This window comes from Petromyzon marinus, chromosome 43 (assembly GCF_048934315.1).
Source record: "Petromyzon marinus isolate PM22_M1 ecotype Great Lakes invasive population chromosome 43, UKy_Petmar_22M1.pri1.0, whole genome shotgun sequence".
NCBI classification, from domain to species: domain Eukaryota; kingdom Metazoa; phylum Chordata; class Hyperoartia; order Petromyzontiformes; family Petromyzontidae; genus Petromyzon; species Petromyzon marinus.
In genome coordinates this window covers 11181260-11194635 of record NC_133709.1, presented here as the reverse complement: position 1 = coordinate 11194635, position 13376 = coordinate 11181260, and the positions used below count along the sequence as shown (strand labels likewise).

Here is a 13376-nt window from a genome sequence, read left to right as displayed (position 1 = left end):
CTCTTTAGACTTCCGCCCCCCGACCGCACCCCCCGCCGACCTCAAAACTAAATAAATAAATAAATCCCCCGTGCAAAACAATGCGGACCTAAATGTACATACATATTTTTAAAATATTATTTTAAGGCCACAGTTTTAATGAAGAATAAGAAAAAAAATCACCCTCCTAAGATTTTAATTATTGAGACTTCCGCCCGCCCCTCGCCCCGCCTCTCGCCCCGCCCCTCGCGCCGCCCCGCCCCCCGCCTCGCCCGTACCCCCACCCGCCCCCCACCTATGATTGCCGCACCACGTGGCCGTCGCTGACCAATCGGCGCGCGCAGTTGGTTTGGCGGGTTCAGCTCGCGTCTTCGCTGTGGCTTTTCTTCGCCTTCCGCCACCACCACCAGCACCCTCACGTCTCGCCCCAACTCGATCGCTCGCTGCCACCCGTCCCTTTGCCTTCTCTTTCAAACCGCGGCCTCAACCTCGCCCACCCCTCCATCCACTTTTACCTTCGCACGCCGTCAAATTGCTCGCCGGCGAGGATTTCCCCCCTCAACGAGACCCCGTCCACGCCCACGTCCTGCCCACTCCACGGCACGTTGCCACCCGCTCTGCGTGTTGCATTGACGCGCGGTCACACTTGCTTAATTGGTGTGGTTTATTTTTTTGTTCCTCCTTGTCATTCGCGAGGTCGACGTCGATTTTCGTTGGTGAGTAGAAGACTCGACCCCGCGCGTTTACACCCATCGTGGTGCGCGTGCGAGACACGAATAATCTGTGTACAGTACAACCATAATGCGAATAATCTGTGTACAGTACAACCATAATGCGAATAATCTGTGTACAGTACAGCCATGATGCGTGTAACAACCCTTATATCCGTGTACAACCCGCCCTGTGTACAACACTAACCCGTGTACAACACTAACCCGTGTACAACCCACCCTCTGTACAACACTAATCCGTGTACAACACTAACCCGTGTACAACACTAACCCGTGTACAACCCACCCTCTGTACAACACTAACCCGTGTACAACCCACCCTCTGTACAACACTAACCCGTGTACAACACTAACCCGTGTACAACCCTAACCCGTGTACAACACTAACCCGTGTACAACACTAACCCGTGTACAACCCACCCTCTGTACAACACTAACCCGTGTACAACACTAACCCGTGTACAACACCAACCCGTGTACAACACTAACCCGTGTACAACACTAACCCGTGTACAACACTAACCCGTGTACAACCCACCCTCTGTACAACACTAACCCGTGTACAACACTAACCCGTGTACAACACCAACCCGTGTACAACACTAACCCGTGTACAACACTAACCCGTGTACAACACTAACCCGTGTACAACACTAACCCGTGTACAACCCACCCTCTGTACAACACTAACCCGTGTACAACACTAACCCGTGTACAACCCTAATCCGTGTACAACCCTAATCCGTGTACAACACTAACCCGTGTACAACACTAACCCGTGTACAACCCACCCTCTGTACAACACTAACCCGTGTACAACACTAACCCGTGTACAACACTTAGCCGTGTACAACCGTAACCCGTGTACAACCCAAACCCGTGTACAACCCGCCCTCTGTACAACCATAATTCGTGTACAACCCTAACCCGTGTACAGCTAATCCGTGTACACCCTACCCCCTGTACAACCCTAACCCGTGTACAACGCTAATCCGTGTACAACCCTAATCCGTGTACACCCCACCCCCTGTACACCCCACCCCCTGTACACCCCACCCCCTGTACAACACTAATCCGTGTACAACCCAAACCCGTGTACAACCCAAACCCGTGTACAACCCTAATCCGTGTACAACCCGAATCTGTGTACAACCCTAATCCGTGTACATGCGTGTGCGTGTACACGTTAGGAGCAGCAGAAGTAGCCCGTGATGTTTGTGCAGCTGAGTTAGACACCGAGTAAAGGGCTGTAGCAGCTGCTTCTCAGAAACCCGAGATGGCAGTGCCACGCCTGTACAAGTGTGTGTGAGTGTGCAAGTGAGTGTGCAAGTGTGCGAGTGTGCAAGTGTGTGTGTGTAACTGTTTGCGAGTGTGCAAGTGTGTGTGAGTGCAAGTGTGTGCGAGTGTGCAAGTGTGTGCGAGTGCAACTGAATGTGTATCCATCTGTGTGTGTTCATCTGTGTGTGTTCATCTGTGTGTGTCCATCTGTGTGAGCGTGCAACTGTGTATGTGAGCGTGCAACTGTGTGGGAGTCCATCGGTGTGTGTGTGAGTGTCCATCGGTGTGTGTGTGAGTGTCCATCGGTGTGTGTGTGTGAGTGTCCATCGGTGTGTGTGACTGTCCATCTGTGTGTGTGTGTCCATCTGTGTGTGTGTGTCCATCTGTGTGTGTGTGTGAGAGTGTCCATCTGTGTGTGTGTGTGAGTGTCCATCTGTGTGTGTGTGTGAGAGTGTCCATCTGTGTGAGAGTGTGCAACTGTGTGTGTGTGTGAGAGTGTGCAAGTGTAGATGTGTGGAAGTCTAACCGTGTGTGGGTCGTGTGTGTGCTCGTGTCTGCGATTTTGCGCGTGTGCAATAATATACACGTGTGCACTGTTCGTCGATTCGTTGAAGTGTGGGGTATGAACGTAGTGATTGTGAGTTCGCATGAATTTGATGTCTCTAAGAGACTCCAACCATTTTTTTACGAGCTATTTCACGTGTGTGTCTGGAGGTGTATAAGTGCGTGTCAAAGAATGAGTGTAAGCGTGAAATATTGAGTGTGGAAGTGAGTTGCTTAAGAACGTGAGTGAATGTGAGCGTCTGAGTGTAAACGTGATTGTGACATTGAGTGTGTATAATTGCCAACCTAAATTCCACACCAACTCTATAATTCAATCATACATATTCACTTTCACGCTCATTTACACACTTATTCTTGCACAAATTCAATCACACGTATGCATTGATTCTCGCAATCACACATTCAAAGATCCCCCGTACAGCCTGACCGGCACGGCACACGAGGGGGTAGGTGGCCAACACCACGCCCGGCCGCCTTTGTATCCCTAATGGCGATGTTTACTCGCCGCGCAATGTACAGTGAGGGAAAAAGTATTTGATCCCCGGCTGATTTTGTACGTTTGCCCACTGACAAAGAAATGATCAGTCTATAATTTTAATGGTAGGTTTATTTGAACAGGGAGAGACAGAGTAACAACAACAAAAATCCAGAAAAACGCATGTCAAAAATGTTATAAATTGATTTGCATTTTAATGAGGGAAATAAGTATTTGACCCCCTCTCAAGCAAAGATTTCTGGCTCCCAGGTGTCTTTGATACAGGTAACGAGCTGAGATTAGGAGCACACTCTTAAAGGGAGTGCTCCTAATCTCAGCTTGTTACCTGTATATAAGGCACCTGTCCACAGAAGTAATCAATCAGATTCCAAACTCTCCACCATGGCCAAGACCAAAGAGCTCTCCAAGGATGTTAGGGACAAGATTGTAGACCTACACAAGGCTGGAATGGGCTACAAGACCATTGCCAAGCAGCTTGGTGAGAATGTGACCACAGTTGGTGCGATTATTCGCAAATGGAAGAAGCACAAAAGAACTGTCAATCTCCCTCGACTTGGGGCTCCATGCAAGATCTCACCTCGTGGAGTTGCAATGATCATGAGAACGGGAAGATCTTGTCACTGATCTCAAGGCAGCTGGGACCATAGTCACCAAGAAAACAATTGGTAACACTACACCGTGAAGGATTGAAATCCTGCAGCGCCCGCAAGGTCCCCCTGCTCAAGAAAGCACATATACATGCCCGTCTGAAGTTTGCCAATTAACATCTTAATGATTCAGAGGACAACTGGGTGTAAGTGTTGTGGTCAGATGAGACCAAAATAGAGCTCTTTGGCATCAACTCAACTCGCCGTGTTTGGAGGAGGAGGAATGCTGCCTATGACCCCAAGAACACCATCCCCATCGTCAAACATGGAGGTGGAAACATTATGCTTTGGGGGTGTTTTTCTGCTAAGGGGACAGGACAACTTCACTGCATCAAAGGGACGATGGACGGGGCCATGTACTGTAAAATCTTGGGTGAGAACCTCCTTCCCTCAGCCAGGACATTGAAAATGGGTCTTGAATGGGTATTCCAGCATGACAATGACCCAAAACACACGGCCAAGGCAACAAAGAAATGGCTCAAGAAAAAGCCCATTAAGGTCCTGGAGTGGCCTAGCCAGTCTCCAGACCTTAATCCCATAGAAAATCTGTGGAGGGAGCTGAAGGTTCGAGTTGCCAAATGTCAGCCTCGAAACCTTAATGACTTGGGGAAAATCTGCAAAGAGGAGTGGGAGAAAATCCCTCCTGAGATGTGTGCAAACCTGGTGGCCAACTATAAGAAACATCTGACCTCTGTGATTGCCAGCAAGGGTTTTGCCACCAAGTACTCAGTCATGTTTTGCAGAGGGCTTAAATACTTATTTCCCTCATTAAAATGCAAATCAATTTATAACATTTTTGACATGCGTTTTTCTGGATTTTTTTGTTATTATGTCTATCACTGTTCAAATAACCTACCATAAAATTATAGATTGATCATTTCTTTGTCAGTGGGCAAACGTACAAAATCAGCAGGGGAATACTTTTTTCCCTCACTGTACTCATTTGATGCCGAGTGAGGTGACCGAGGAGTGGTTCGGATAACAGTCACCGGTGTTGGCCGTGAGCGGGAATCGAACTCGGGTCGCCAGGTTCGTAGCGCAGTGCGCTAACCCCACTACACTAACTCTCCCTAGACATACGTACTCGCGCGCACACAGACGACTCTCACACGGAATCAATCTATAAACATATAACTTCGTGTTTTTAGGCCAGTATTGTGAAGTACGCTGACGAAATGATCACACACTCGCACACATCCTCTTTCACCCTGACACTACTTGCCTAACTACACAACAAAGATCCCCCTTGTAGCCTTTAACAGACTGATGGGGCAAGAGCAGAGGGGGTGGATGGCCAGCACCACGCCTGGCCACCTTTGTCTCCCCATTGGCGATGTTTACACACCACACCAGGTACTCATTTGAGGCTGAGTCGAGCTTGGGGAGGCCTCGGACCAGTTCAGATAATCATCATCGGTGTTGGCCGTGAGTGGGAATTGAACTCGGGTTCCCGAGTTCGTAGCACAGTGCCTCTAACTCGCTGCACTATCGCTCCCCACACACACGGTCTCAAACATACACATATACAATCTCACGCTGACACATTTCCCACGTGTACACACACGTGTTCTAAACACACGTTCACAAATATGTGGGTGTTGTAAACTGTGTATAAAAGTGTACAGTAACTACAACGACAAAGAACTCCCATATAGCCTTAAAAGACTGTTCGGGGAAGTGCTGTTAGCGAGCGCCTATGGAGGCTGGCACGGCACACAAGGGGGTGGGGGTGGACAGCACCACGCCTGACCACCTTTGTATCCCCAGTGGTGATGTTTACACACCAGGTACTCATTTGAGGTTGAATCGACCTAGGGGAGGCCCAGGACCGGTTCAGATAACCGTCACCGGTGGTTGGCCGTGAGCGGGTATTGAACTCAGCTCGTCAGGTTCGTAGCGCAGCGCTAACCGCTACACCACCGCTCCCCTACAGTAACCACACACACAGATGCGTGTGTGGGGGATTTGTGAGTGTCATAGTAGTTCGCGGCCTGCACTAAGATCTCTGCGAACAACACGGGTTCGACTGGTGATCATGACTCACATTGACCATGTGATATCTGAACCCGGGCCTGGGTGCCCCTTAGGCTTCCTCGGCACAAAATGAGTGACCACCTTTTAATCACAAACAACTGTACTGCGAACACGAGGCAGACCCGGGCCATACGAATTGCTTCACCCACCACCCCAAGCAATGTGCCGTACTGTAATCTGTGCGTGCGCAGCCTGAACAGGCGCTCACTGACTATAAACATAGAGGCATTGTACTGCAGCAATGCTGCTGCTGGGACACATTCCCAGAAGACCGTCCAGCTGATGGGTTGTGTAAAGCAAAACTTTATTTTTCGACATCATTAGACCTCTTTTGCCAGTTCCAAAATATAATAATAGGGGTTTTCCCCTTTTTTCTGGGAACATAACTGAAACCTTTTTACAAGTATTCATGTCTGCATTAACCACAATACCTGCAGTCAAAATGCAAACAAAAAACATACTATGATAATATATGCATGGTCCTTGAAACCGATTGGTCCACACCAAGGGACGGCTTTCTTTTGAGCTTCGACCCAATTGGTGCTCGACCAGATGACGCCAAAAGGCGTACAGCTCAAAGACAATGCACTATCAAAGTAATGAGGGCTCGGGGTGAGCATCTACATCATTAGACCTCCTTTGCCAGTACATTTTGGTTTTAAAGCTTTCGTGACTGCAGGGATTCATATTCTTGGTTCTTTCAGTAAAGTCATGCAGAAGGGAAATAATAAAATGATACAAATAAAACAATATAATAAAATTCTCACGACGTTTCGGCCACAACGCAAGCAGCCGTCCTCAGGTGAAGAAACGGAGCTGTCTTTCCGACAGCTCTGAGAACGGCTGCTTTCCGACAGCTCTGTTTCTTCACCTGAGGATGGCTGCTTGCGTTGTGGCCGAAACGTCGTGAGAATTTTATATTGTTTTTTTTTTCCCTTCTACGTGACTTTACCGAAAGAACCAAGAATACACAACTTTATTGTTTTATGCGACAGAGACAAATATGGGAAGGATGCGTTATTTATTTTGTTTTTGGCCAGAAAGAGGTTGAACCTTCCTGGGCGGTGCTACGGTTGAGAGTACTCGCCTCACAGTCAGAAAGTTGTGCGTTCAAAACCCAATCGGGATTGTGACTTTGCCCATCTTCCCTTCATGGGTCGACAAAATCAGTACCACTTTGTTAGTCCATCGTTATGGATTGCCCTTTGGAGGCCATCGTGGGAGTGTTGAAATTTTAACCACAAATACACTATTTAAACTTTTTTTTCTATTTTAACAGGAAAGGCCCCGCTGAGCTATGTAGCTCTCTTTCAGAAGCGACCTCGCCACAAATGATAGCTCAACGTAGTGGCTTATCACGTGGAAATGTATCGCAGCCAAATACTCTAAACGCAAGGGTTTTTGTTTAATGTGGAGGGAAAAACTTGAGGACCCAGAGAATAAGTAATATTACTTTTTTTTTTTAAACACGCTTTAATGAAATGTGCCGTACTCGTAATGCCAGAACTCCACGACTCCAGGAAGTGGCCGCAAAGCTTGCCATAACGTAAGGGGCCGTGGTGATTTACAGCCACTGTTAGTTGAGCGTGGACAGTTATACCCAAGCCGAAACATGACATATGAAAAAGAATGTTTAAAAATATTTTTGTTCATTTTTTTTGATAGAATATAGTATTATCATCAGTGTGACATAAGTATACCAAGTTTGCAGTGGATACCACATTGGAAAGTGGGTTAAAATTGAGTTACAAGATTTGAGGATACGACAACAACAACAACAGAGTGAGTTAAATAAAAGCGTGTCAAAATACACACCACCACGGGGAGAGACACAAACTCCAAATATACAGCAGGCGTCAGGATCGGGATCGAACGCGCACCACCTGTAAACCAGACGAGGTCCTTAACATCTCACCACCGCGGCACCCCCACATGGCCGATGGACAAGACTGGTTATGGAACGGCAGTCAAATTGGGGGGGGGGGGGAAGGGACCCATCCAAGAGGACAACCACGGTGGAGCAATGAGATCCGTCCCATGAGATGGGAGTGTAGCAGCCCTGCAACGTGGAGGATGGCCATGATGTGGGCAGGCCTTCATCCAGCAGTGGATGGATTTTGGCAGACGCGTGGACCTGTGTTTTTTTAGTTGGGAGGTTGCGCGTCAGCCTCCAGGGTGGATAAAATTAGTGCTGTACCACTTTTATTGAGTAACAGCGGTGGTTTGTTCCTGTGGATGTCTTTGCCCCCCCCCCCCCTGCCAGGGGAATGTGGAATGTCTACCGCTGCTTCAGGCCCGTGAGCAGGAAATGAGGGCTGCCTACACTTGTCTGAGCAGGAAATCGCTTAAGTTATTTAATACATTATTTTACGTCGCTGTATTGAACCAGATCCAAGATTGGTTTGAGCGCTCGCAGAACAGTGGTCAATGGCACTGCGCTACAAACCATGGCAAACGTCGTTGGCGAGTGATGTATCCAACGAGCCCTTGCGTTCCTCCCCCCTCCACCTAGGTCAACTCGACCTTAAATGTATTTATTTATGTTGAACGTCTTTCGTACCTTACGAAGCCAACCGTGCCAATCGGCGGTGCAAAGTGGAATGGTTAAATGAAGGTAGTGGTTTTAAAAACTGAAACAAATTTTTTTTTATTTTACCAGATAATTCCCACTGAGCTCTATAGCTCTTTTTCAGGAGCAACCTGGCCATAAATCATAAATTATAGCTCAACGAAATTTTATAATGTAGAAATGTATAGCAGCCAAATACTGTAAACTCGTGATGTTGATTCTAAATGTGTAGGGGGAAAAAAGCTGAGGACCCAGAGAAGAATCCACGCGACCGATCCAATATACAGTTGGCGTCACAGTCGGGATCGAACCCACGACTTCCTGCATACCATTGGGTCTTTCTGTAAGTCACGTAGATAGGTTGAAATAAAATAACAAAAAACTACGACGTTTCGATCGCTTGTGTTGTGATCGAAACGTCTTAGTGTTTTTTTGTTATTTTCTTTCAACCTATCTACGTGACTTTACCGAAAGACCCAAAGAATGTAAATTCCTGTAGTCACAAAAGCTTTAAGTCAAGATTTTTCCTGTACACCAGGTGAGGGAGTTAACATCTCGACACACCACTATCGTTGTGCTCAGTGCCAGCCTTAATAGCTGCTTGCGCCAACAGCACTTGCACCAGACAGCATGCCTGAACGCTATATAACAGGAGATTTTTTAAATATATTTAACTGAGTGGCCTTGCGGCACAGGCCTTGGCACATGCTCACGTGACGTTATCAGTAAATGACGGCTGTATTGTGCGTGATAGACTGGTGTATAGAGCCAATAGTTTCTCCAGGCTAAAAGACCCGTTTACATATGAAAGTCTGTGTGTGTGTTGGAGAATGTGGGGAGTGGTAGCGTCGGGGTTAGCGCTACGCTGCGCTTCGAACCCGGCCACCCGAGTTCGATTCCCGCTCACGGCCAACACGGTAAGATTATCTGAATCGGTCCTGGGCCTCCCCTCGGTCGAACTTGGCCCCAATCGAATACCTAGTGCGACGTGTTAAAACATCGCCACGAGGGAGACAAAGGCGGTCAGGGGTGGTGCTGGCTTTCGTAGGTGCTCGCAAACAGCACTTGGCCCCGACAGCCTGTTAAATACTATGGGGGATCTTGGTTGAATAGAGCCAACAGACTCCAGGCTAAATGTGAGACCTGTTTCTGTGAAAGTGTGTGCGTGTAAGAATGTGCAGTATTTGTGTGTGGAGGTGACTCAGGGGGTTCACAATTGCTGTGTCAGAACACAGGGCGCCACGGTGGTGAGATGTTATCACCCTCGCCTGGTATACAGGAGGTGGTGCGTTCGATTCCGACCTCGACGCCTGCTGTATATTTGGAGTTTGCGTGTCTCTCTCTCATCATCATCATGGTGGCGAGATGTTATCACCCTCGCCTGGTATACAGGAGGTCGTGCGTTCGATCCCGACCTCGACGCCTGCTGTATATTTGGAGTTTGCGTGTCTCTCTCATCATCATCACGGTGGCGGGATGTTATCACCCTCGCCTGGTATACAGGAGGTCGTGCGTTCGACCTCGACGCCTGCTGTATATTTGGAGTTTGCGTGTCTCTCTCTCTCATCATCATCACGGTGGCGGGATGTTATCACCCTCGCCTGGTATACAGGAGGTCGTGCGTTCGATCCCGACCTCGACGCCTGCTGTATATTTGGAGTTTGCGTGCCTCTCTCTGTGGTCACGTGGATTTTTTTCTCGGGGCCCTCCGGTTTTTCCCTCCACATTAAGAATCGACATCACACGTTTGATAGTATTTGGCTGCTATAAATGTACACATGATATCCCACTTGTTTGGGCTATCATTTGTGATGGCCAGGTCGCTTCTGAAATTAGAGCTATGTAGCTCAGTTGGCCTTGTCACTGCTGAGGGTTCTGAGTTTTGATTTGGGTTTCATTCTCGTAATCCTCATCATTGTCAATCCACTGCTGGATGAAGGCCTCCCCATGTCCCACCCGCGCCACCCCTCACGATCCTGCGGCGTTATAATAATAACACGTAGTGCACCAGCCGATTCCATTGCTCCATCTCTCCCGCGCACGTCCTCTCGAACGCATTCCATTCCTCGGCTGCCACTCCATCATTATTTTTGTCCATCGGCCATCAACCCATCTCTCTGCGGAAATTCCACATTCCTGTGGCCGCAAGCACCGTGCTCTTATATATCGCCACGACGGTACTGTGTATTGGCTTTCCACAAAGCAGAACTATATTCTGCCCGGTCTGTGAAGAATTTAACTCGCAGCCTTTTGATTGAGTCATCCGTTCTGACTGCAATACAACGCAGAAAATGCAGTACTGTAGTTTTTTTTTATAAAACTGTAAGCGCCATGTGGATACAAGTGTGCCTGTGTACAAGCGAGTGTGCACATGTCCGACGATTATCTGAACCGGTCCTGGGCCTCCCCTAGGTCCACTCGGCCTCAAATTAGTGCCTGCTGTGGTGTGTAAACATTGCCACTGGGGAGACAAAGGCGGCCGTGCGTGGTTGCTCTGCCGGCCTTCATAGGTGCTCGCTAACAGCACGTGCCCAAACAGTCTGTTACAGGCTTTTTTTGTGTGCATGTGTTGTAATGTGTATACAGACTGTGGTGTGTGAGGATGTTTTTGCGTATGTGCTTTTAATAGTGTACCACGTGGAAGTTGGTGTGCGTGTGAGAGTTTACCTACATAAGACTGCATAGAGATGGGCATGTGATTGGGCGTATGTAAGATTGTGTAGTGGTAGTGGAGTCGTTAGCGCGCTGTGATACGAACCCAGCGGCCAATTTCGATGCCTGCTCACTCCTCAAATGGGTACCTGGTGCGGTGTTGAAAAACATCGACATTCGGGAGACAAAAGCAGCCCTGCGTTGTGCTGGCCACCCACCCACTCGTGTGACATGCCGGCCTTCATCGGTGCTACTAGCTGATAGCACTTGCCTCCCAACAGTTTGTCACAGGCTATACGGGGAGACCTTTGTGTATTTGTGGATGTGTGAGTGGTGGCTGTACCCTCTGTGCATTGGTAAGAATGTTTGTTCCTGTGAGGCTCGCCTCTGGTGAGGATGCTTTAATGCAGCTGCAGCTGTTGCCACCATGAACTGGACCATCACTGAACGCATTCCGTCTGTTTTACTGTGCGCGGTGTCTCGCGATGCGAGTCATCGCCTGCGTAAGCCGCTAACGTACACATTTGGTCGCCCAGTTTCTTATCGGCGTCTTCGCGGTCGCTCGCAACCAATCCCCGCTATAGCTGAGACCAGGGGTCAGGAGGTTTTCACCACATTGCATAGCGGCTCATGAAATATTGAGTTCTTTCTTTACCGAATTCGAAACAAATGGCCGTTATTTTTGGTTTGCCGACCCCAAGTGCTGTTAGCGAGCACCTGTGAAGGGCGGCATGGCACATGGGGGAGGGTTGGTGGCTAGCATTACGCCTGGCCACCTTTGTCTCCCCAGTGGTGATGTTTACACATCGCACCAGGTACTCATTTTGAGGTTGAGTCTACCTAGGAGAGGCCCAGGACCGATTCAGATAATCGTCACTGGTGTTGGCCTTGAGCGGAAATCAAACTCGGGTCGCCAGGTTCAAAGCGCAGCGTGCTAACCGCTGCACTACCGCTCCCCACATCACCACCGCCATCACCAACACCGTGATCATCATCAGCCACCACCATCATCCTTACCATGACTATCATAATCACCATTGTCATTCCATAACCACCACCGTCATCATCACCATCAACAGTATCATCAACATTGTCACCACCTTCCCTAGCATCATTACTACCATCACCACTTCAGCATCAACGCCAACTTACGTTACTGCTAGCATCAACACCATCATTGCCACCACTACCATCTTTTGCAGGATGATTGACACAATAACCACGACCATCTTCACCTTCCCTGTCGTCAACATGACTGCTCGGAACATCATCACCGCCGCCATCATCACCACTGGTGTCACCACCATGTTCATTGCCATCATCGTAACCACCGTCACTGCCAGCATTACGATCATCACCACCACCAACATGACCGATAGCTTCAATATTATAATCACCACCACCACACCCCCCAGAACCATCGCTCCACCATCACCCCACTACATTTACTATTATCAACAACAGACGCCCTTCACAAGTGATGGTAACATCACCACTTGAATTGTGACATAGCTAAGGTGCATTTTGAGGCCCCTTCTTGCTTCACACTGTGAACAGCCTTGCAGTCTGTTGGGCGAAACAGGCGGATCTTTGTATGCTTGTGTATGTATACATATACGCGTTTATGTATGTGTATTCGTGTGAGCGTGTGTGTATGGAGGAGGCTCGTGAAGGATGCTACTGGGCAGTTGGAGGCAGTCGCCCTCGAACAATAACTGAGGGCAGAGGAGCAACGCTCACGGCAACGAGGGGAGCGCTGGGCGGCTAAAATGCAGCAAGTTGGCACAGTAGGGGGTACACCTGGGTGCATCTGCCAGTCATCTCAGTCGGTCAACCCATGGCATCCTGCTGGGTCTGTCCCATGACCTTTCAGCCAGCCTTTGCCACTTCACGTGGCCTCAAAGGGCGCCTGGCACCGGCACCGTGGTGACATCACCGTCACTTAGTGGCGAGTGGCGGGTATTGGTGTGTGTGTACGCGTGTCTGTGTAGGTGTATCTGCGTGTGTGCTGTGTCCGTGTGTAGGTGTGTCTGTGTGTGTCTGTGTGTGTGCTGTGTGGGGAACGGTGGTGAAGTGATTAGCACACTACGCCACGAACCCGGTAACCCGAGTTGGAATCCTGGTCACAGCTGACATTGTTTTCCAGAGGTATCTGAACTGCTCCTGGACCTCCCCTAGGTTGACTCAACCTCAATACCTGGTACGATGTGTGATTATAATTATCAGCACTGGAACCAGAGTTGGCCGGGCATAGTGCTTGCCACACCTCTCATCCATCTTGCCCTTAATGGGCTCTCCAGCAGAACTTGTGCCCCAACAGGTTGTATGTAAGGCGGATCTTTGCCTTCATATGCCTGTGTCCATTATGTGTGCTGTGTGCATACACATTATGTATATGTGTGTGTGTTCAAAGTTTCAAGTTTATT

General features: G+C 48.8%; 1 protein-coding gene across 1 annotated transcript in view; it reads left to right on the top strand.

The window, feature by feature from the left end:
* Positions 1–299: 299 nt before the first annotated feature.
* The window catches only part of LOC116951394 (microtubule-associated protein RP/EB family member 1-like), a 28281-nt gene continuing 15204 nt past the window's right edge, over positions 300–13376 (top strand). Inside the window, exon 1 of the mRNA XM_032969935.2 lies at positions 300–695. The gene's annotated coding sequence lies outside the window, so the exon portion shown is untranslated. The remainder of the gene's footprint in view (positions 696–13376) is intronic.